We start from the raw sequence: 22,262 nt of genomic DNA, 5'->3' as shown, positions 1-22,262 counted from the left end.
AAAGTCAGCAGACTATAAGAATCCTTGCTGGTAGACAAAAGTGGGCCTGGGTGAACTGATTTGTGAGAAGAGTCCCAGAGCACTGCAGCTCATTGGTGCAACATGCTGGTGCACAGAGCTGCAGGCAGCCAGATCAGGCGTCCAGCTGAGAAACGGGATGTGCAGCCCGAAGATCTGACCCTGTATTCCTCTATCAGGGAACTTGTCATCGGCTTTGATGGAAACTGCTCTGTTTCCATCTGGAGACTTGTGTTTGATCCCTTTCCCAGTCTCAGGGTATTCACCACCATCTTTCTGGTTCCAAACATCGTTTCAGCTCATCAGCTCCTGTAGCAGCACAGCACATGCTGGGGTCATGTGCTCCTGTCCCTGTGCTGGCTCTAACACTTCTCACTCTCATGCTGCCAGTGGGGAAGGATCCCTGCAACCTTCCCAACCCTGCCACTGTGAATCCCAAACTGCTTCTAGTTCCCACATGCTGAGACCAGGAGCTGTGCCCTTCTTGACAGCAAACAACTGCATTGGTTGATTGATTACTTGATTTGAAGTCCAGCTCAGCTCCCTACAGGTCAGAGCTGCAGCTTAGGATATATGGAAGAGACTCAGCTCCTAAAAGTCACAACAGAGCGTCCCAGAGGGCAGTGGTTTGGTAAGGCACAGCCTTCCTGCAAGAAACAACCCGAATACAAAACCTGTGATTGCACATGTCAGGGATCTAGGATGGGAGCTATAGGCTTTGCCATATCCTCCCCAAGGGATGAGCCAAACCCTGGAGTCCTTTGGTAAAGAGGGGTGACAGCAGAGGGCCTGTTGGGAACACAGGTAGTCAGACCAGCAGGAGATGGTAAAAGTCCCAGTTATTTCCAACCTGGATGATTTATATTGGCAGATAGAGTTAATCATAGGACAGGAGCTGCCGAACACTCTTCTACAATTTGAAGGTAAGTTTTTAGAGATTTAACCCAGGATGACACATTTACAGTCTGCCTGGAGGCACTTGGGTCAGAGACACCAAATGCAGGAGTTTCCATCCTCTGTGGCTGGAACAAAGCAATACTTTGTTCTTAATACTTGGTTTTTTGAGTCTGATTTCTTTCTGTCAGCTTCAGGAGGCAACCCAGGAATCTTCTGGACCTGTCTGCTCTCTGACAAGGGCCATGACATGAGCTGAAATGCCCAGAGCTCATGTCCCCAGTGAAGGGGGTGGACAGGGATCTCCTCCCCCCACAAGGCTCAGAGCAGGCACGCGCTCTGTGTGATGCATGATATGTGATGATACCACATCAGTCATCCTTTTAGTCTGGCATTACCAGGCAGGGTGGACACAGGCCAGACAGGGCTACCACTGACTTCCAGTGCTGCTGTAGCCATGTGAAGTATTTCCTCTGGCATAGCACAGAGGGCATTGATACAGACACTGTACGTGTAGCACCCTGGGAGCATAACACCCATGAGCATTGATGATACACAAGCAAGGTTAACCAAGCCAAGTAATGCGATGTCAGTGAAGCAATCTTCAGGAGAAGCTGGATGAGAAAGGCCTGGCTTGTAGACTTGAGTTTTGCTGTTGTTGAAACCCCCAGAACTTCATGCTGGTTTTGGACACAGAAAACCTCTCCATTGCTGTTCCCCTGCTCTGCCCACTCATGGAGTTAGATCCCTGTTCTTCTGCTGTTTAACCATAACTGCACTTCACTTTGTGGAGTGTGTGCATGAGAAATCCCTTTCCCATAAGCATTTCCAAGAGAAATGTTCAGATGCTTTTAAAGTGCCTTCCATGAAGTCCGAAGGTAGAACTGGAAGGGAAGAAAAGAAAGGGCCAAGCTCTGGCTGTGGAAATTTGTTTAGAAGAGAAAATTTTTAAAATTAGTCATTAGCTCTGAACATCCTCACATTTCTGGGTATAGGAAGTGTAAAAAGGTGATTTAAAAGAGCAGTTATAAGTTTCATAAACATGACTAAACTCTAAAGCTAAATGTTCAACAGGCGTGACCTTTTAATTCCCCTTTAAATCAGTTTAGCACTTTCATTTGTGTTTGGAGTCCCTCATGTTTGGATAGCACTTTGGTGATTCAAAGTACTATTTAGGAGTTTTATTGTCTCTCCTGCTTTGGAGCTGGGACCGCAAATCCTCTGCTAAGTGGCTGGAGATTTTGCTTGCACAGGAGCTGCTGGGAGCACCAGCCTGCCTCGGCTGTAGCTCCCCAGCACTCCCAACATGATCCCCTTTTCCTAGGCAGCTCCTAAATATAATCAGCAACCAGCTTCTGCTGGAGCTTCTGCTCCTGCAGGAATGGAAGTTCAGTTTGAGACTCCTTGGTCTCAGATCCTTACAGAAGGAGCACAGTAGAAAGATGATGGCTTTGGGAAACCTCTTTGCCCAGAGAGAGGCACTGCAAGCGGCCAGGAAGCCACAGCCAAGCACCACACAGCACCTTCCTCACAGCTGCAGACCTGCTGTATATGCACCACACAGTGCCCAAAGCATCTTCCCAGGAGACTTAGCACAGCATCTCAGAGGGTTTGGTCTTTAAAGAGCACTAAGAGCTATTAAAAAGTGGCCTAAACCTGAAGGCAGAGAGATTTGTTACAGGCACTGTACACCCACAGAGCAGTCTCCCCATGTGCTACAGGTAAGGGCAGGGCAGCTCAGCTTTTCAGCTCTGCATTACTCCTGGCACAGGGCTTGTGGGCATACACAAGACTTCTCTCCATCAGAATGAGAGACACAAGCTCGTTCATCATGGTCTGCTTCCAAGCCCAGCTTGTGGGTGCCCTGAGACTTCCTTCTCCACAGCCTTCCAGCCACACTGCCCTGAAAGGATATGCGAAGCACAAACCAAGCACTTTAGAAGCAGCTGCTTGTGGGGACTCCTTCCTCACTAGACGCATCAGCCACAGGCTGTGCTGGATCCAGGGGTTCCCAGGAGCATGGCAAGGCCAGCTAATTCCAGGGCTTCAAACATGGACCATCTCACATGCTCAGCTGCTCATTTCCAATTCTCCACACAGTTCTCAGGTTGAGAACTGTATCTGCATTTACTTCAGCTAGATTACCCCATTCCCTATCCATACAGATCCCAACCCAGCTGCACTCATGCCCTGCCAGGCAGGGTGCTCCTCACTGCCACACCCAGGAGCAGCCTCACCCAGCCTGGCGAGACAGAGGGTGGCACCAGCTCGGCAGAGCCAGAGCACCGGCTGTGAGCAGCCAGTACGCCATGTGGGACCCTGGAGACCAGGATGGAGGGAAGAATTCATATTAACAGCACACCTCAGCTGCCCCCCAGCCCACTGCAGCAGAAGGGCTGACAGCGAGCAGACCTCACACAGAACCAGCAGTAATTTTATTCTCACCTTCATTTTCAGAGTCAGAGCCCTACATGCGCCCCTTCGCCATTTTTGTTATGAGTCATCGAAAAATGTCAGCTGTAGCTCCACAGCTCGACTCCTGCAGGGCCAGGTACATACCTCTGCTGCCAAAGCCAACGTCCTGCCACGCCTGCCTGCTGGGAGAGCATCCGAGGAGCCGGCTGGGCAGCTCTGTGCCGGGGGAAGGCCAGCGCGGCGCTCGGGGAAGAAGCCGTCACGGCAGCAGGCAAGGAGATTTCTTCCTACGCCGCTTCTTCCATGCTGCCTCTGAAGCTTGTGTGCAGAGCTGGCAAGCCCTGCTGCACCCCGGCACTCCCCTGAGCCCTTAGGGAAAGGAATGGGATCCTCAGAGACACACAGAGGGTTACCCAACCCTACATCCTGGTGCGGCACGCAGGGTTGGATTTTCCAACCCAACCATGCGCTGACACGCAGGGGTGGGGCGGGGGAAGAAAAAGAGGATTTCAGCTGTTAACTCCAAAGAAATTGAGGAAAAAGATTTATCACTCCTGAATAACTGGCCACAATCTCCTGTGAGCTGGTGCATGCCATGCTGCAGAGGTGCCAGCTGGGGGAACACCAGGGTTTTGGTGGAAAGTGGAATGCAGGGACCAGCAAAGAAATTTGCTCCTTTGGTGCATGTTCACAGCCTTACACAGGGTGCTGGGGAGGAAAAGGTTTCTCTAACTCAAAAGGGAAATGCTCATCTGAAACAGGAAAATGGAACTTTCTTTTGAGCATTAATAGCGGAAAATCACCTCTGCAATGGCTGTGTGTTGAATCCGAGTGTGCAGCAAGGGAGAGAGGATGCTTGGGGAAAAACACCATGCCCCTGCCAGGTCGGCTCCCTCAGGACCCCAGGAAACCCCTGGGGACTGGTGCTGACACATGCACAAATGGGGACATGCTGAGGTTTTGGGGAGAAACACTGCTCAGTCAGGGCAACAGCAGAGGTGGTGAGTGCCCTACGTGGGAGTCCCGGATGTGGGAAGAGAGGGTCTAAGTTCTACAGTAATGCTGACAACACGCTGACCACAAACAGCATCACCCAAGGATCACCCAGGCAATTCAGGTTCATAAAACAGATCCAGAGATCTAATCACCTTTTTGAAAAAAAAAAAAAAAAAAAAAAAAAAAAAAAAAAAAAAAGTGAAATTGTTTCTAAACTAAGTATTTTTCTTGAAAGAGGCAATTTTAAGGCGAGTGGAATGACACAGTGTGACATCCTTTAAAGAGGTAGAGATCATGGGTTTCATATTAAAACTCAGATAGTCTTTCTTGGAACAGCACTGTTATGGTTGAAAAGGATTCTCATGAATTTTCTGGTCCAAAAAAGGAGACAGAGATGAAGGGTAGTTATCGCTAGCCCTATAATAGCAGTCACTTGCAGAGGCCATACAATGAACACATTATAAACATGGGTGTAGCACAGGCAGAGTTCAGCTCATTGTGTCCTAGTGTTTCTAAATATATTTTGTCTTGAGGGAAGAGCAAGGGAGAAGAGAAATGAATATAGGGAAGACGCCCAGTCTTCTGAACGACTGGGTTTTCCATCAAGGCACAAGCCCACGAACTCTGAGGCTGCATCTGTGGGTAGCAGCCAGCTGCTGAAGTCCTCCTGCTGCAGGCAGCTATGTTTAGCTTCTCTTAGAAGGTGAAGGAAGCAGAAGAGGAGGGAAAAAAACTTAGTCATCTTCTCCCCTCAGACATTTTGCTGTTCATTTACTTCAGCAGCACATGAAGCACTTAGTCACTCTGTCTCCAACAGGCTTTTTCTATTTTTATTTTTCCAAATCAAAATAAAAAGAGAAAAAGGAGGTTCCTTCCCAAATAAGCAGCTAGTGGAGGAGGCTGGGGGTGTGAGCAGCAAGTGACCAGGACTTCACCCCACAGCTCAGTGGCTGCTGCAGACACCCCGGCGAGTGTTTGCAGAGTGCAGGAGGAAAGAGGGCAGGCGCTGCTGCTTCCTCTCACTCAGTGACAGCTCGATGAGCTGCTTCAGCAAGCCAAGGTGCCAAGCACCCTCTGGAGCTGAGATCTGCTTCGTGCCCCTACAGGCAGTTGGCACCTGCCCTCACAGTAAAATCAGTGTTCTAACAGACCACTCATGCTCCAGGTGTTTTCCTGCAGCAAGGACTATCTTGCAACCTAAATCACACCTCCAGCTTGAATGTCCTCCATTCTCGAACTCAGAAATGCAGTGTCAGAGAAGCACTTCCTTTGGGGTTGATTTTAGTAAGCCAGCCACCACAGCTCCTGCATTAGAGTCCTTAAGGATAAAAACTTTTGTCAAAACTGCCTTTGTCCAACAGTGTTTTAGAACACAGGAAAACTGGTGCCCTTCCTGACTCATCCTCAGGAGCACAGAGGACCCTTGACACTGTCCCTTCCTCCACTGAGCCTTTTGACTGTGAAATGCAGGCACCAACACCAAGGTGCACACTGGTGCTGAGATGCAGCCTCAAAAGGGAGAGCTTGAACAGCAGCAAGAAACAAAGTGTCTCTGAATGGAAACCAAATCTAGAGCTGGGCATTTGATTTCTCTCCTGTGCACAGTATCCTGAAGGGTCTGAGGACAGGGACGCAATCCCCAAAACTCCCATCATTTCTTCCTCCATCAGAAGCAAACCCACTGGCATAGCAGTGACCCAGTGCACTTTGCAACTGAGTCAAGATGGGGTTTTTGGAGGGCTCAGAAGTCATCCAGATGGCTCACAGCTTCCTGTTGCTTCAGCTTTACAATAAAGCAACATAAATAGATCTTCATTCTTTGTTGACATTTGATGCTGTACAGCAAAACAGGCATTGTTAACCTAAAAATAGGAAACGCTGTGGCAGCTTTGAAGAAATTCAGCGTTTTTCCTGTACTGATGCAAACCCAGTGGCCGAGTGCCAGATGCCTCTGTCCTGCTTTGAAGAACGATGAAATTCTTCGCAGTGCTCATAAATCACCGCTTTGTTAGCACCCGGCGAGCTCCAGCAACACCAGCAAACCCTGGTATTTCCTCCTTCTCCCTCGTAAGGGAGGGGGGGATGCTTAATGCTACATTTCATCGCCGGTGGAGATGGACAGCCCCGCGCGCCTATTGCCGAGCGCAGCGCAGGCGGAGGTTGCCAAGGCAGCCGCTGACGCACAGCCGGGCCCCACTTCTACATTTTTCCATGACACGGTGTTGAAGCTTGCAGAGCAGGAGGTAGCCTTCCTGAGTGAGCAACTGAGAGATCAGCAAGATGGCAGGGCTCTGCAAGGCATGCCGTGTGCTGCTTACACCATGTTTAAAAGAAGGAGTGCGTGATGCAGTGAGAAAGCTGCCTTGTTCGGAACAAATGAGTACACGTTTTCTGATCTGGCTTGAAAAAAGGGCACACCTACTACTACACCTCTGAGAGTGCAGGTATAGAACAGCCAAGGTTTCACGCAGAGCGGGGTGTGGGTGGAGAACCAAAAATTCCTGGTCGCTTTCCCTGTGCAGCACAGGGGTGATTCCTGGGGGAGGATGGGCTGACACAGTCCTCGCTCCAGAGTGTTGCACAGGTACCTGGGCATGCTAGGACCAGGGCCATGTGGCTGTACGAGCACAGGCATTGTTGCCAGTCCCTTCACGGCGTCCTACCCACAGGGATACCCATTTCACTGCTGTGTCATCATCCCCAGAGTGATTTAAGGGGGCTGAGCCAGCCCTGCTCATGCTTGGGACGAGCCTCTGCCTTGCAGCATGCACAGAGAGCAGCAGCACAGCCTAACCAGCCACAAGAGCAGCTGCTTGCCATGCACATGGTCTCTCTCAGCTCCATGCTTTGGTGGCTCTGGGTCAGGTCTCTCCAGATGTTCATCTTAGTTCAGGGACTGATTTTAACCCTCTTCTCCCACTACTGGGTGCCAACACCCACAGGGATGGTCCTTCAATCAGCAGCTCGGGGAAGCAGCCTGCCCAGCTTCTGCACAAAGCCAGAGCTATGTAACACCTCTGGTCACAGCTTATCTACTTCCCACACAGCTGGAAGCTGCAGGCCAGGCTTGTGAGGTATTAAATGCCACCAAACACAACAACCTATGCAGTTTTTAACTACCTCAGAGCCTCAGAATTGGGCAACTGAGGAACATCAAGACTTTTTTGGGCATACTTACTTGAAGTACAACTCAAATGTTTTGGGTGATGGAGTATGCTTGCTAGAAGTTCAGCTAACTAACTGTTAAACAGTTTTACACATGGTGTAATTTCATCATGACAATTCAGGATCAACAGTTTAGGATGTGTTACCTCTTTTATTTTCCTGTGTTCACAAATCTGTTTGTCCTTCCCTGGTGTGGGCAGAAGTAGCAATCTCCACATTCCCTGCAGGGATCTCCTGCCCTGCAGGGTTAATTCCCCCATCACTCTGGAGCACTGTGCAAGTACTGGGAGGCTGCAGCTGCCTCACAAAGCCACCCCTCCTAGCAGTGTGCTGGCTCACAGTGTGGCAATCCCATCCATGGAGTCAGGGACCAGCAGAAGGGTGCAAAACTAAAGTATTAGTTCCGTGGTACTGAATCATGGCTTTGGAAATGTCCCCTGTCTGAAGGGGGGGGAAAAAAAAAAAGGAAAAACACCTTTTGTTTTTCCAAGTTCTTAAATTGCTCGTCTTGCTGATTACGGATAGAAGGAAGCTACAGACAGGCAGTATCACCTACAGGGTGATCACTAGAAGTTCCCAATATCTCCCGTGTAGATTTTCTATATGAAAAACAAGCCCAGCTCTCTACAGAGAAGCACTGAGACCTTCACAGTCTCAAAAGAAAGGATACCATGATCAACTCAAAGTGACAAGTTACCTTTAGGAGCTTGTTGCTTTTTGGTAACCTTGCTGAGCCCCACTGTTTGGAGCCACTGTTTGGCCTGTGGAGAACAAAGCCTTATTTTTTACTGCTAAGTCACAACTCTGAGCAACAGCGTATAGCTGCCAGGGCCTCCTGGGGATGTAACTGGTCTTACAGGATCCCTGGCCTTACATGGAATGAGGATGAGAGATTTGCAGAAAATGAGCTGTACTGCTTTGCAAATGTACTATCCCTGGCACATGGCAATCTACTAAGAAGAGCAATATTTGCATTTTTTGCATAAAACCTATTTGGATTCACTGTTCCTTCACCTGTACAAACACCAAGATTCTGCATGAAAAACAAGTTAGGAAACTACTGATGAAAAAGTGGCATTTGTGATGCTACCACTTCAGAACTACTGAAAATGTTTCATGTGCTCCCCCTTACAGCAGACAAAGTATTTCAAACCACGGCCACCACAAGACATTTGAGTCCTAGTGACAGCCTCGTCACTGGGGGAGGCTCACACCTCCTCACCAGTGTACACTGGTACTACATGCCTCAGATGGCACAGCTACCTAGGCACATGTCCCAGGACACCACCAGGGAGAGAGATACATTTCTCCTGAGATGGCACCTCCAAAATGTCCAAGAAAACTGCTGCCAGCACTCTTCCTGCACATGGGCCCTGGGCCAAGGGCACGATTGCTGCCCCAGCGTTCAGTATCGACCGTTCATCAGCACTTGCACAGCTCTGCACAAGAGCTATGCAAATGTTGTGGCTAAATCTTCTCCATTCCTAATCACAAATGTAATTGTCTATGCAAAGCTGGTGTGCCCAGGTAGTGACTGCCTGGGCTCCTTGCCTCAGCCTGCTCTCCCTTGCATGAGGGGAAGGCAGGGACCCCCAACACCCATGCTCCAGCTCATGAGGGTAGATGTAAAAATCTCACAAGACCTAAATCTGTTAGTAGTGTTGTCCAGGCAGCAGTACCGTGGATGCAGAGGAAGAATAAAAAAAATCCATAAATCAAAGTATTTCATCTTGGCTAACACACGCCTATGGAAGCAGCAGCACAGGTCTATCCCTCTTATGTAGTCACCGGCACAAGTAGACATGGCACAAGTAGAGGGAAGGTGTCCTATTTTACTTAGATTATAAACAACTGTAAGCTTTTAGGGCACTACAGTTAGTAGCTCTGTAATGGAAAAGTTTATATGCTGGAAACAGTGTCTTGTTAATGAGCTAAGGTATTTTTAGTATTTTTAATAGCCACAGGGTGTTCGAGATATTAACAAAAAGCGTGTTGATGAGGTGACTATTTGTAACACCTGCTGATGTGCCAGACAAGAACGAAGTATTCTCAAGTCAATGACTGGCACATCCCAGAGAGTGGCTAGATGCAGGGAGGGTAGAAGAGGAGATTTTTGTTTTCTGTATAGAGTGGTAGTTAAAAAAGGATCATTGAAAGCATTTGGAAAGTTTTAGCTACGGCAGGCAACTAACAGAGACTCTTTTGGAAGATGCAGGTCCCATTAAGAGGTTATTAATTTGAGTTTAAGCAGCTCCAAAGGAAAAGAGCAGAAACACTCACAGAACCGAGGATCTGGACAAAATCAGGAGGGGAGCTGCAGCCGTGTTTCAGCTGCACAGCAATCAGTGCTGCGATTTGGGACTGGCAGCAGAGCTTACTGTGAGGGCTCTTGGTTTCAAGTGGAAAGTTTCAGATGCAGGGGGATGGGTAATGATCATGTGGGGCACCATCCTTTGCTCCACAGCACCGTTGCTTCCTTGGATGAGGACAATATAAAAAATTATACTGTCAATAAAAAACAATACAATTTTATATTGACAATATAAAAAATTAAAAAGCTGGATTTTGTGAGTCAGTCCTGGTCTTGTTGAATCTCCCAGACCCATTGGAAACTGTGAAAATAACCCACCCTCTCTTCAGACAAGCCTGCCCTTTGTGCCCTGGAGATTCTGTTCCGGTGGCATAGGGCCCTTTGCCACTCCTGTGCTGCTTTGGGCCACGACGGGAAGGCTATGATTTGGGGAACCACCCGTCCCCAGCTGGGCAGAGGAGAGCAGCTCCTGAATTGAAGGCATGTGGTAAATTCACCCTGGATGAGTTTCCCTTTACAGAGCCCTGTCTGAGCAAGTTTCTGGAGCCAGCTTTTAAAGCCTGCAACTTTCAAGGCACCCAGGAGCACTGCCTGGCTGTAATTTAACCTTGTGATAATTTCAGCCCATATAAATGAAAGCCATAGGGGTAACTTATGCCTTTCAGCCCTGTGAGAGAGCAGCCATGCCAGCCAAGCATCCCATGTCAGCTGAGCATCCCATGCTCAGGCGCCATTAACACCTGAGTCAGGGGAAGGAGGACAGAAAGAAATAGAATATAAAACCCAAAGTCAGGGCTGGAGCTTTGCCCCTTGGGTAGCTGCATGCCTTGAGAAAGCTGAGAACTGCACACAGCGACTGAGAGTAGATACAAAAGCTGTGATTACTCAAATTAAGATGGTACTTCAAACCCGAGGACTGGTCCCACCATGCACTATGCTACATCATCTGGGCATGGGTGGCCAAAAATATTTTCTTTCCTGACCCATTCCCATCGCACATACACAGTGCTTGCTGCTCCCCCTCCTCATTTTCTGCTGGACAGACAAAAGAAACTCAACCAGCAACTCACTGTGGCCATCTCTTGCAATGGAGAGAGCCAAGGAAGAGCCAGATGCTCACTGAATCCTGGAGCCCCATGGCCCAGGGCAGCCCTACACAGCCAGGGTGTGATGCTGATGGTGTGCCTGGCAGCCAGCTCTGTCCCTGGTCCACCAGCAGCCAGAATTCGCTGTACTATCACTTTGGCACACTCCTTGCTTCCTTGGCAAGAGAGACCAGAACTAAACTTTTCCATTGAGACGGGTAAACAAAGACTTTGCTTTTTCCCCCGTAACAAAGTTTAGCCCGGGAAGTCCCATGAGCGCAGCTGCATCCAGCATGTATATCCAAAATGGCTCGAGCTGCTGGCAGAGTAGGGATGTACAAAACCTGATACAGGACAAAAGTCTGCCCTGGAAATGCACTTCCACCAATGCGTGGAATTGCACCAGAAACATCCTGTCCTTCCGCACGAAGGCCAGATCTGACCCTTGGCAGGGGTGGATTTCCCTACCACACACCATGTGTCAGGGAGGACACATTGTCACTAGCCAGCTCTGTGTCCTGGTTCTCCCCCTAACTCCCCACAGCCCCCAGAAGGCTCCCCCTGAATTGTTGTCATGTGTTGTCCCAGTGCACAAAAGGCACCCTTGGCAGGACACTGAAATGTAGGTACAGGAATTTTTCTGCTGGAGGAGCCTGGCTGCCCCAGCCAGCCTGAGGACAGAGGCTGGAAAACTACACTGCAAAATATCTGTGCTCTGGAGTATGGAGCAGTTTGCCTTAGGGGCAGCAAAACCACAGGGATTTGCTGATGGTCATTTTCTGCTATTAGAGCAATAAATCCATTCAACTGTCGGCCAAAATGCCAGAGAAAAAGAATGTGAGCTTAGGGAAAACAGGGGGAAAAAAAGTGTTATTAGTTGAAAATATTTTCCAGCAACTTTTAGAGGCAGTTCTGAGCCCAGCATCAATCAGTCAGAAAACCTGCTACCTCTGAACCCGTGCCAGGCTACCCCTGTGGCTATTGTGCTTCCCCTGGACTTCCTCACCCTGCACAGAGGCTTACAAACTCCAAAACACTGGGAATTTCATCTGAAGCCCTTGAAGAAGATAGCAAATGCAGACTGTGCCCTTTCCCCTTCCCACGGAGGAAGGCAGGCTAGGAGGTTCAAGGGCAACATGAGGTGTTTCCTGTCTGTGGAACTGGAGTTGTCTCGAGCCTACATTTTGCTCACTGAAAAATCATTTCCATTGATGCCATTTTACTGTATCCCCCCTTGTGCCCCTTCTCTTACCTCTCTTCCCTCTTTGGTGAGTTTTCTGGATGTTTTCCGATGGAGGACATTGTCCTAGTAACCTCAAACTGACTTGTGGGGAAAATGCAAGGCAAATCAGCCAGGTGAGTAAATATGTTGTTGCTCAGCTTCTCTTAAAGCTGAATCCCTGCTGCCGCCTCCAAAGGTGCCTTCAGCATGGGCTGCTGGCAGCAGACAGGATCTTGTGATCCTTTTGCTCAGCAGGATATTTCCAGCCACTATACTGGGGCTGCCTATCTGCAAGCAAGAAGCTCTGCCCCTGTCCTATTCCCAGTAAAAGCATAGACACGGAGGAGTTTAGCTGGAAAACTGTTAGTAATCTCATTTCCCGGGGATGTGGGGGCTCTTGCCTCAGCTGGAGTCCCCTGCCTTGTGTTGCAATACACCATGGCTGCCTGGCGGGAGCCAGTGACAGCCAATTCCAGCATTCCCACTCAACAGCTCGCTCCCTACGGAAATGAGCTGTCAGGCCTGCACAACTGGGATGACGGCTTCCAGTTGTGCTGTGCTCTCAGCTTGCAACCCATTCCCAGTGGATGGGCGGGATCCTCAGCCCAGGTACTTTCCCCAGGTCCAGCAGGCAAGCTGTTCTGTTCTGATCCCTCCAGCTGATTCTGGCAGCTGTGAATGGAGCAGCTCGCTCCGTGGGTCAGTGGTTGCTCTCAGTGACTGGGAAAGATGGATCAGCACAGTGCAGGGCTATCAAACTGCTCCTTCATGCGAAATACTCCCAGCTCATGCTCAGAGACATGGAGGTCCCATGCTGAAGTGCTGCCAGACCAGCAGAGTAATCATATCACTAGAAGGGCAGTGGCCCCTCTCCCTGTGGAAAAGAGTGACTTTCCAGGACCGGCAGGATGTCCCTGATTGGGCCTGAGCAGAAACTCAGTTGCAGTGAGACTGAGAGGCAGGAGGAAGACAGAAGCTGGGGGCACTGGTGCCCAGAACATGGGGTTGCTGTGGGACAGACTGTCTTGCTGGAGCACAGGGCTTACCCCAAGGCTCATCTTCAAGAAGATGATGTAGAGCCAAATGTTTTGCAGGACAGACCCATGATGAGTTTCTTGACATGGGTTGGACTACCGTGATCCATCACCACTTTCAGAGTTCAAGGCCAGGCTGTGCTATCTGACCACATTCACACTGGGGCAGGGTGGAAACTGAAAGCCATGGTGATGACCCAGCTGAGGGGAAAGGAGGAATCAGCTCAACGCGCTGCGATTTCCGCTCAGCCTTGTTGATTCCTACAGTTACTGAAGTGGCACTGTTTGTTGATGTAACAGGGACTGACTCAGTGGGAACAAACCCTGAGGGAAAGGTCCTTCTGAAATATTTGTTCCTATTATTTACTCTGTGGTTTAATCGGACATCTCTACAGAAAAATCAGAAATAACCTCACCTTGTAATTTACTGAAAATGAGGTCACTGGCCCTGATTCACTTACGAGGGGCTTCATAAGTACCAAAATGCTACAACAGAAGAAAGTAAGCCCATATCTTCCACATCCCAGGACTGCCACCACCTAAAGCACATGTTTTGAACACCTGAGTCTCAAAACACGTTTGTTTTCTTGTCCTGGGACACACCTTCCCCAGTTGTGTATGGCAAACAGGGAGATATGAGAACATGTATTTTTGCTGCAGCTGCATGAAAAGCCAGGTGGTGATGAATTGCATATCCATGCCACACATCATCAAGACATTCTATCAAACACAAAGCTCTGACAAGGAAATGACAAGATTTGGCTTCATCCTTCCAGTCTGATGTAAAGCTTCATTTGAACTTTAAGCTTATCTTTGCAATGTTGAGCATGAACATCTGCAATTTCTATGGGATCTAGAGGAAACCTCACAAGAGCAATCTAGCAGACAGCCATTTAGCATAACCACATTTCTAAACTACAAGGCAACCATATTAAATCAGGTTCCTTTCAACACACACAGAGAAGAAGAACAGGAAAGGCAGAGGCCCCAACAGCTCTAGTTTGAGACTCGTGTTTCATACAAGCGACATTTTTCCAAAACATAAGCAGTAGGTAAAAAGCCTACCCCTAGATTGATTCAACTTTACCATTACTTTAAAAAAGCAGTGCAAAACAACCCACCCTGAAATTGGTCACGAGCAAGTAGAAGGTCACTGGCTTGCTTGGAAAGTCCTTGTCTCCCCACTCCCAGTGCCTCAGTGCCACCCAGCCAGGTATCAAATGCAGGCTTGTAGCACTTGGGGTCTGACAATAAAGAATGTTTTCAAGGAAAGTGGTGGGGTTGGCACCTGAGATATCAGCAGATAAATGCACAGAAAAGAAAGTTACAGCTTCCCAGAGGAGCAGCCATTCCGACCTGACGAGTTTCCCCTATTGCGCAGCTTCCTTGAGGTTTGCCTTAGATTTTTTGATAAGATACTGGGAGTTTACATACTGAGGAACTGTCATCCTCAGGAAGAGTAACACATGAGGATTAAAGCCTTTGAATCAGGTTTTTCAGATTCACACAAGTACTTCTCTCCACAGTCCATTACACACACTGAGTAGCTTCACAAGTTTAGGCACCTAAGCAGTGCCTTCATGCTGCTGCAATGGCACTGCGTAGATTCCTAAACTTATCGGGTGTCCACTGATCCTCTCTGGGCTGTGGGACACAAACAAGGCTGTGGGGACCTCTAGGAACCCAAACCTCCACCCTGCCCCCTAGGTGTAGGGGAGGGCACATGGATGAGACTGTGAGCCAGGCACAAGTGCTGCAGCCCATGAGGAAGGAGGCAATCCTGATTTGCCAGGTGCCTGCTGATCTCTGCCACCTCCCTCTGCCCCATTTTGCTCTGGCAGAGCAGCCCACGCGCAGGGTTCCTTCGCAGCTGAGACAGCTGCTACAGCTGGCACAGACACCCTGGACCTAAGGGGTGGAGATGTGCAGGGCCACTCATCCAACGAAACCCAGAGGCGGATTTTCTGTTGGTGTTTCTGGGTGGTGCCCCACAAGAAACAGGGAAGGCATTGCAAAGTCATTTTAATCTGGTAAGCCTTGCCCCTACCTGATCTCATTAATCAATTCCTCTCGGAGACAGGCAGTAATTTTAAAGGTATGCTGCCAAACTCCCTCCTCCTCCACTCCTCGAGTGATCCAAAGGTGCTTTACATACCACAGCACCTGTGCCTGGATCAACAGGCAGAGCATCTGCCTTCTGCTCTCCACTGTCCTCCACCAGTAAATCTGGTATTTCACACCCTACATGCTCACACTTGCAGGTCCAAGCAGCAAACTTTTCAGTTTTAGCTTGATTCATCCTTTCTGCATCATTTCTCCCCAGATTTGTCCCTTGTGCAACAGCACATAGAGCTACATCTCCAGCAACAGCCCCTCCATTTCACAGGCTGTGGCAGCCATCCCTCCCAGCAAGTTACTTGTGTTTTCCTAGGAAATGTGGCAAGCATTAATCCCATTGTTTTCCTATTACTTCTGAAGAAAAGATTGCAGTCAGCATTTATCACCCCCAGATCTCCCTGATGACGTGGGACTTGGGACGTTCATTTCTTCATCCCCATGGGATGCAGTTCCATGGACTCTGTCACCGCTGGAGCAGATGGAGGGGTGGGCAGGGAGAACACAGCCCTTTCCAGTGAGCAGCGCCATCAGCTTGTGAAACGTGCCAGGGTGTTTCTGATGGGCTGCCCTGTACAGCAGACACCGAGCGCTCAGGAATTCAGTGGTGACTAAGATGAGGCAAATTTCCCTTGTCACTGCCAGCACTTGTGCAGGTGGCCATGGCACGCCAAACAGGCAGCACCAGGTACCAGGAAAGCACAAGCAACAAAGAGCCTGTGTGCTCCAGCACAGAGTGGTGAGGGATGAGGGAAAAGGGTGAGATGTGAAGAAGAGGGAAAGCAGAGTAGCCCTTGCCTGCTGGGCTGGAGAGCTGAGCACTGCCCTGCTTTTCCCACCACTTAACCCCAAAAATCCTCGCACTGCCAAAACAGCTTCTTACGACATCAGTTCAGTGAATCTCAGCTGTCCTTGAGAAGAAAAAGTCTCTCTGCAGCTCAAGCCAGTAAAATCTACGTTGCGGGGTGGTGGGGCTGTGGGACACAATTCTGAGGATGCAAGTGGGTTAGGCAAAGAGAACCCTAAATCTAAAGTCTAATAGGATTTCATAGAGACACCACAGCTCACATTCAGAGACTGCTCAAATATTCCCTGTTGTGATGGAAGGCCTTTTATCATAAGTCAAATCAAGTAAATGACTTTTCGTCCTTATTCATTAAAACATTCTCTGCGCCTGCCTATAGCCAGTGGCCCATAATTTGCCTGAGACAAAACAGTGCACTGCCACAGGAATAAGCATCCTCAAGTCCCTCATTTCCAGAGACTGAAGGCACTTGACACCCCTGAAACCAGACCTCTGTCCTCTCCATCACCCTGCTATGCAGCCACTTCATCCACGCCAAACTCTCCCTGTTCCCATCTTTCTGCCACAGAAAATCAGCCGTGCCTCAAACTTTCCAAGCACCGGTCACTCCTTCTTGTCTGCCCCCACAAGCCTACCTGTGACAGGAATTCCCACAACAGTCCATCATCGTTGGCTGGCCGCGGGCACCCCTGCATCGCAGCCCCGCGGGAAAGGCTCTTCTGCTCTCACACTGGCAGCCGAGACTCGCGCAGCTCCGGGAGAGGCAGTGCCCAAAACACTACGTGCTCTCCTGCCTCATGTTTCACTCCTCAGGCTCTGACGACAGGTCTCTGCTGTGTCCAGGAGCCTTTATAATTCGCACGTGGTGATTCCTTAAGCTAGAGGCAGTTTTCCCAGAGGTTTCCCGGATCTCCTGTGCAAGGCTATTGCCATAAATCAATTGGATTGCTTAGTCACCTCTGTTTGTCCAGTCAGTGCCAAGGCAGACCTGCTATTTCACAGCATGTACTGTACTGTAGGGAGCCAGTTCCTGTAAATTAGATGCACCACTGCAAACTGAATCGCATATTGTTTTCTACATCGGCTTGTTTTCTGGTGGCCTGGAAGAAACATACTTTACAGCCATAAATAAGACTGAGAACAAAAAACAGTTACAGAGTCATGTTAAAGGCTGCCTGACAGAGGGCCATGTGTGCCTGGGAGATTGCGGCGTGACTCCAAGGGCTGAGGAGTGAGGAAAGGGGAGGTCTGAAAAGTGCTCTGTGCTCCAGCAGGCACTGGATATGCTCACTGAAGCCAGAGTTTTTCCCTGAGGGCCACTGAAGCGTGGAGGGCCAAGACCCTTCATGCAGTGTTTATGAGCATGAAGCACTGTCTGAACCAAAAGCTGCACTTCAGCCTTGCTAGCCTCAAAATGGGCTACAAACCAGAGGTATCCAAGGCAGTGGGTGCTTAAGGTAAGGCTGGCCTCTCTGCCAAGCCTTCCTCATTTCTAAAATGGAGCACTCAAGGACGTCTGTGACATGATTATTCCCACACAGATGCGAGCCCTGGAAGCAAGACAGCATTGGCTGTCCCCAGCCAGGGGGCTGCACCCCGGAACTCCTAACAAAGAGCTCCCATGCCTGCCCCTGGCACAGCCACAACTGTGCTCACAAAACCAAGGGCAGAGAGCCTGCTGGGTGTCATTTCAACAAAGGTATAGAGAGGCCCAAGTCAGCTGGCAGTAGTTGCTGGAAAGCTCTACTTTCATTGCCCCTCACTCTGTTCCTCCACAGGGGCTCCCAAAAAGGAGGGGAGCTTCTCCAGTGCTTGCAGTCACTGTGGGGCCATACCCACCTCTTCCATTTATCTGGACAAAAAAATTGTGTCCAGCTCTTTCCTGCTGGAAAGATTTGTATTTCAGTTCTCCTTACCATATTGATTATAAAATCCAAATTTTGACTTGTGTACTGGATTAAATGCAAAATATTTAACAATCTGGAAAGCCTTTGCCAAGGGAGGAGAAATAATCAGGAAAGCCTGTGTACTAATGCTGAGATAATGTTTAAAGTAAACAGGAATCGGGGCCTATTTGTGGTACATCCTGTACAATAAAAGAGATGAAAAGATGATGTATATTACCACCAAGACCTTATAGTATAACATGCAACTTCTAATAAAACTTTTCTGCATTTCAGAGGCAGATTGTCTAAACCTTGAGAGAGGCAAGTCACTGATGATGGCTGCAGGCAGAAGTGACTGACAAGAACAGGCAAATTGCTTCTACCAAAGGAGTTTCATAAGAAGGTTGCAGCATCCTCAGGAGCCTGCCCAGAAAGTCAATGCTGCCAGTCTCCCTCTGGATTTGGTGCCTGGATTTAATGGCATTGACTTGCCAGGAAAAGAGGGCAATGAGAGTAATTAAGGAAAAATAGAGAAGGGAAAGTCACAACAAGAATTAGTACAATGCTCAGGAAAAAAATCCAAATCCAGGGAAGAAATGCTAGGTCCCTGGTAGTAGCAACCACACTTAGCAGGCAAGACCAAACACATCTGTCTCTGGGACAGTTTCTTTTTCTTTGCCATCATGATGGAGTAGGGGCACTAGGAGCCTGGCGTGCCCATCCCTTCTGGTGACAGCGCAGCAGGTGGAGCTGGGCCAGATCAGATTCATTCTGTGGCTCTTCTTAGCAGAGTCCCAGTTCCACCACAGCTGCTGCCTGGCTGCTCCTGTCCCCAGCTGCCAACACAAGGCTGTGTTCCAGCAGTGTCCCTTGCTCCTCATCAGGGCCAGGCTGCCGCAACTGTCAGGCGTCCCAGTTGTCACAGTCAGGCTGCCACAACTGCTGCTGAAGCTGCCACAGGAACAGGGACAACAGCACAGGGAGAAGGCTTTGGAAATTCAGACCTGCCATATCCTCCAAAGGATGAAGCTGTTCCCACCCAAGGCTGCCTTCAATGCAGAGCACATTCATAGACACCTGGCTTCTCCTACCCAGAGGCTTGATGAAAACTTGACCAAAACCTCATCAGGTTGTAATGCCAGCTTTAGGAACAAAGTGTCAGAAAACCCAGGCAGAGACTTTCTGCTGATAACAGAGAAACCCAAGGGTGGATGCTTACGGTGCAGGACATCCCTTGCTAAGGGAGGTACTGTAGGTCCAGCCTAGCAGCCTGAACTTCCCCAGACAGGTGCCTGCAACAGAGCATCCCTGTGGCCCCAGCATGCCATCCTTCCCCAGGCTGTGGTGAGACATGAAGCAGAAGTGGGCACTGGTCTGAATTGAAGTGACAGTGCAGAACACTGTCTCGCTCTGGGATTTGTAACAAATGCCACTCACGCCTCTGCTCTTGACCACCCTCTGAATGAGCAGGCTCTTCAAGACAAGTTTTATTGGTGAGAGTCACCGAGGTGACATGGGTTTAAAGCTTCGCCAGCTCTTTCTCATTCCCCATGCCACATAAGCAGCATGTTTCTATTCTGACTTCAACTATTACAGCAACTAGGGATATTTGTGATTTCTGTGAAACTAGAAGTAAAAGCAAGCTTCATATTGGACAAAACCATGAAGTGCTTCTTTTTAACAGTCCTTTTTATTGCAAAGGGCTCCACTTAAATTTCAGTAAGAGCATTGCTTTTGAGTAAGAATGGAGGAAAAATTGAAAGAAGTTTTGGAGTCGGGCCTACAGGGTGTGACTACAACTGAGGCACTTGTCAATGCATGGGTGGAAGCACTCACATGCCAGAGCTGGAGCTAAGAGGGGAGGAAGTCACTTGTGGTCGCTCAGACCCAAGAGCTCCTGTGCCCATCCACCCCCTGCACCACAGCACAAAGGACATGTAAACCCCATCTCAAATCATGTTCTTAACCCCAGACAAAAAGCTCACATCTTTAGCTCTGAAGGTCCAAGCACTGGCAGTGCCAGTGGCCACTGCATGTGCAGATGTGCTGCCTGTGTGTCCATGTGTGCTGTGGCATATGTGTTGGGAAGTTACTCCTGCCATCCCCATGACTGAAAGCACACTGAGCAGGTGCCTGGCAAAAGCAACACCATGCCAAGAAACACCACAAGAGAACGTGAGGTCTCTGGGTTCTGGGTGTGTATTCCTGGGTGTGCACAATTCTGCTCCTCCTTGAGCCACTCACAATTAACCTCCTAAGGTCTCTTCCACCTGCATGTTACTGCACGTCAGGCCAGCTGAAAGGGGTTGCAAGAGAAGTACAAGTCTGAAGAGGAAACCCTTAGGCCCTCGTTTGAGGGTAGAAAAGATGTTTTTATCAGTGCTAACCTGCTCACCTTGGCAACCCGCCACAAGAAGAAGGAAACACACTGCTTCTCTCTTCTTTTATGAGAGGTTAAGGACTCCCCTCAGCATGAGGCCATGTACATCTCTGTGGTCACACACCCCTGTGGCATCTGCTTTTATGTCTGACCTCACCTGCCTGCCCCTTCAGCAGTTACTTTGGGAGGTGGCCCTTGAAAAAGAAGAGCCACCACTAACCAAATTATGGATTATTAACATTCACAGAGCTAATCATTGAAAGGGGTTGTACAGACCCTTGACTGAAAGGGATGAAACTCCCACAGGACTAGATATGCTGCTTCTTTGCAGAGCAGAGCCTGGGGGTGCCTTACCCAGCAGCAAACAGTCAGGCATTGGAGACAATCTCTGTTGTCCTGTGCCAGCTGTGTGCAGGCAGTGGAGCCTGGCTGGGAGCTAGCAGAGCTCCCAGCCTGATAGGATGGTAAAAAGACCCAGACCCACCACTTGGAGAAGAAAAACACAGTGCAGAAGGAGTGGGGAATTTCTGTGGAAATTCTGCCACAGACCGAAACTCCAAGACTGTCAGTTGGCAGAGTCAGAGGGTCCACCTGTTGCAACATGTTTTGCTGGACCAAGAAGGAAAAAGACAACCACTTGCCTGAACAGAGGAGAGCCCAAGAACTGGAAGAGCATCCCTTCCCACAGGGCCATGTAGCCTAATGGCACACAACACATAGCAGCATCCAACAGGACTGCCTGGACTACCCAAATCCACGAAACACGGTAAGGAACAACAGTGAACACAGAGGTCTCAGAAAACAGGTGATGCAGTTCCAGTAAAGCCTTCTCCTGGTAAATAATGATGCATATTGGTTCCCAAGATGCCTTGGGACTGCAAGCTGGCTGTTCTCTCCAGCCCATCAGCTCCCTGCTGTGGTGCTGGTGCATCAGTTTCTCCCTTCAAAGTGTCTCAGGCACCAACACGTGCCAAGCACTCAGTACTTGTACCTGCAAATCCCGCTTTTTCCAGGCCCACCACGTGAACCACACAGGCTGTGGATGGGAAGCTGGGGAACAACCCCAGCACTGCAACTGCACAGCTCCTGTATGAGGGAACATGATGGAGCAGCCACTGCCTGAAAGCCCTGCTGATGTGCCTCAGACCTATCCCAAACAACATCCTTCTCTCAGTCCTGAGACCTTCCTCACTGCCAGGTCCAGATGAATTTATCATAAAGACTCCACAGCAATCTCTGGGTCTGCTGGTGATGCTCCAGCAGTTTCCCTCCTGACACAGAGGAGGATCAAAGTACCTGTGCTGAAAGGGCAACACGCAGCCATACACAAACCACCTGCAGACCAGAGCTGCTCACTCTCTAAGCAATGCTCATGTAGTATGCAGAAACCCGGGGGAGCCCTTTGGTCCTAAACACTTCACTCCTCGCTTAAACAAATATAATCTAAAACCACCTACTGAAGAATGGGTACCTTCTTTCTCTCCCTAGATAAAAAATTCAGCTGCATATCTTAAACCAAGTATCCTATTGCCTTGTATTTCCACATTTCTCTTCATTTTCTGTTAAAATAAAGCATCTCAAGCAGCCCTACCCCTCAGACTAAAACTGCAGGAAAAGGGTGGGGCTTTGTAACAGAGCTCACACTGTGCATTATTTGTGTAACCCTTTGAGGTGGCAGCCAGATCCTCAGCTGGTGTAAATGTGAGCTGGGCTGAAGCTAAGTGCCTGGAGACTTCACAGCAGGGGAAGATGTTGCCTACCAAGTCCATCAGCGCAAGATGCTCAGGGACGCCCTGCTGATAGCACTCTCCAAGGAACAGCCACTTGGAATCACTGCAAGCTTTGCATGGCAAATGCTGGGAGCTCACACCAACTTTGGGGAAAAAACCGCAGCCTTTTGGGTCCTGCTCCTGTGGTGCCCGAGACTGACATTGGG

At 49.3% G+C, this 22,262-nt stretch overlaps 1 protein-coding gene across 2 annotated transcripts in view; it reads right to left on the bottom strand.

Moving 5' to 3' along the window:
* ITPKB (inositol-trisphosphate 3-kinase B) overlaps positions 1-22,262 on the bottom strand; it is a 67,579-nt gene that overhangs the window by 22,441 nt on the left and 22,876 nt on the right. The window lies entirely within an intron of this gene.

This window comes from Chamaea fasciata, unplaced genomic scaffold (genome assembly GCF_029207755.1).
Source record: "Chamaea fasciata isolate MVZ Bird 193981 ecotype frontalis unplaced genomic scaffold, bChaFas1.0.hap1 SCAF_3, whole genome shotgun sequence".
Classification (NCBI taxonomy): Eukaryota; Metazoa; Chordata; class Aves; order Passeriformes; family Sylviidae; genus Chamaea; species Chamaea fasciata.
This window is presented reverse-complemented; position numbering and strand designations above follow the sequence as displayed.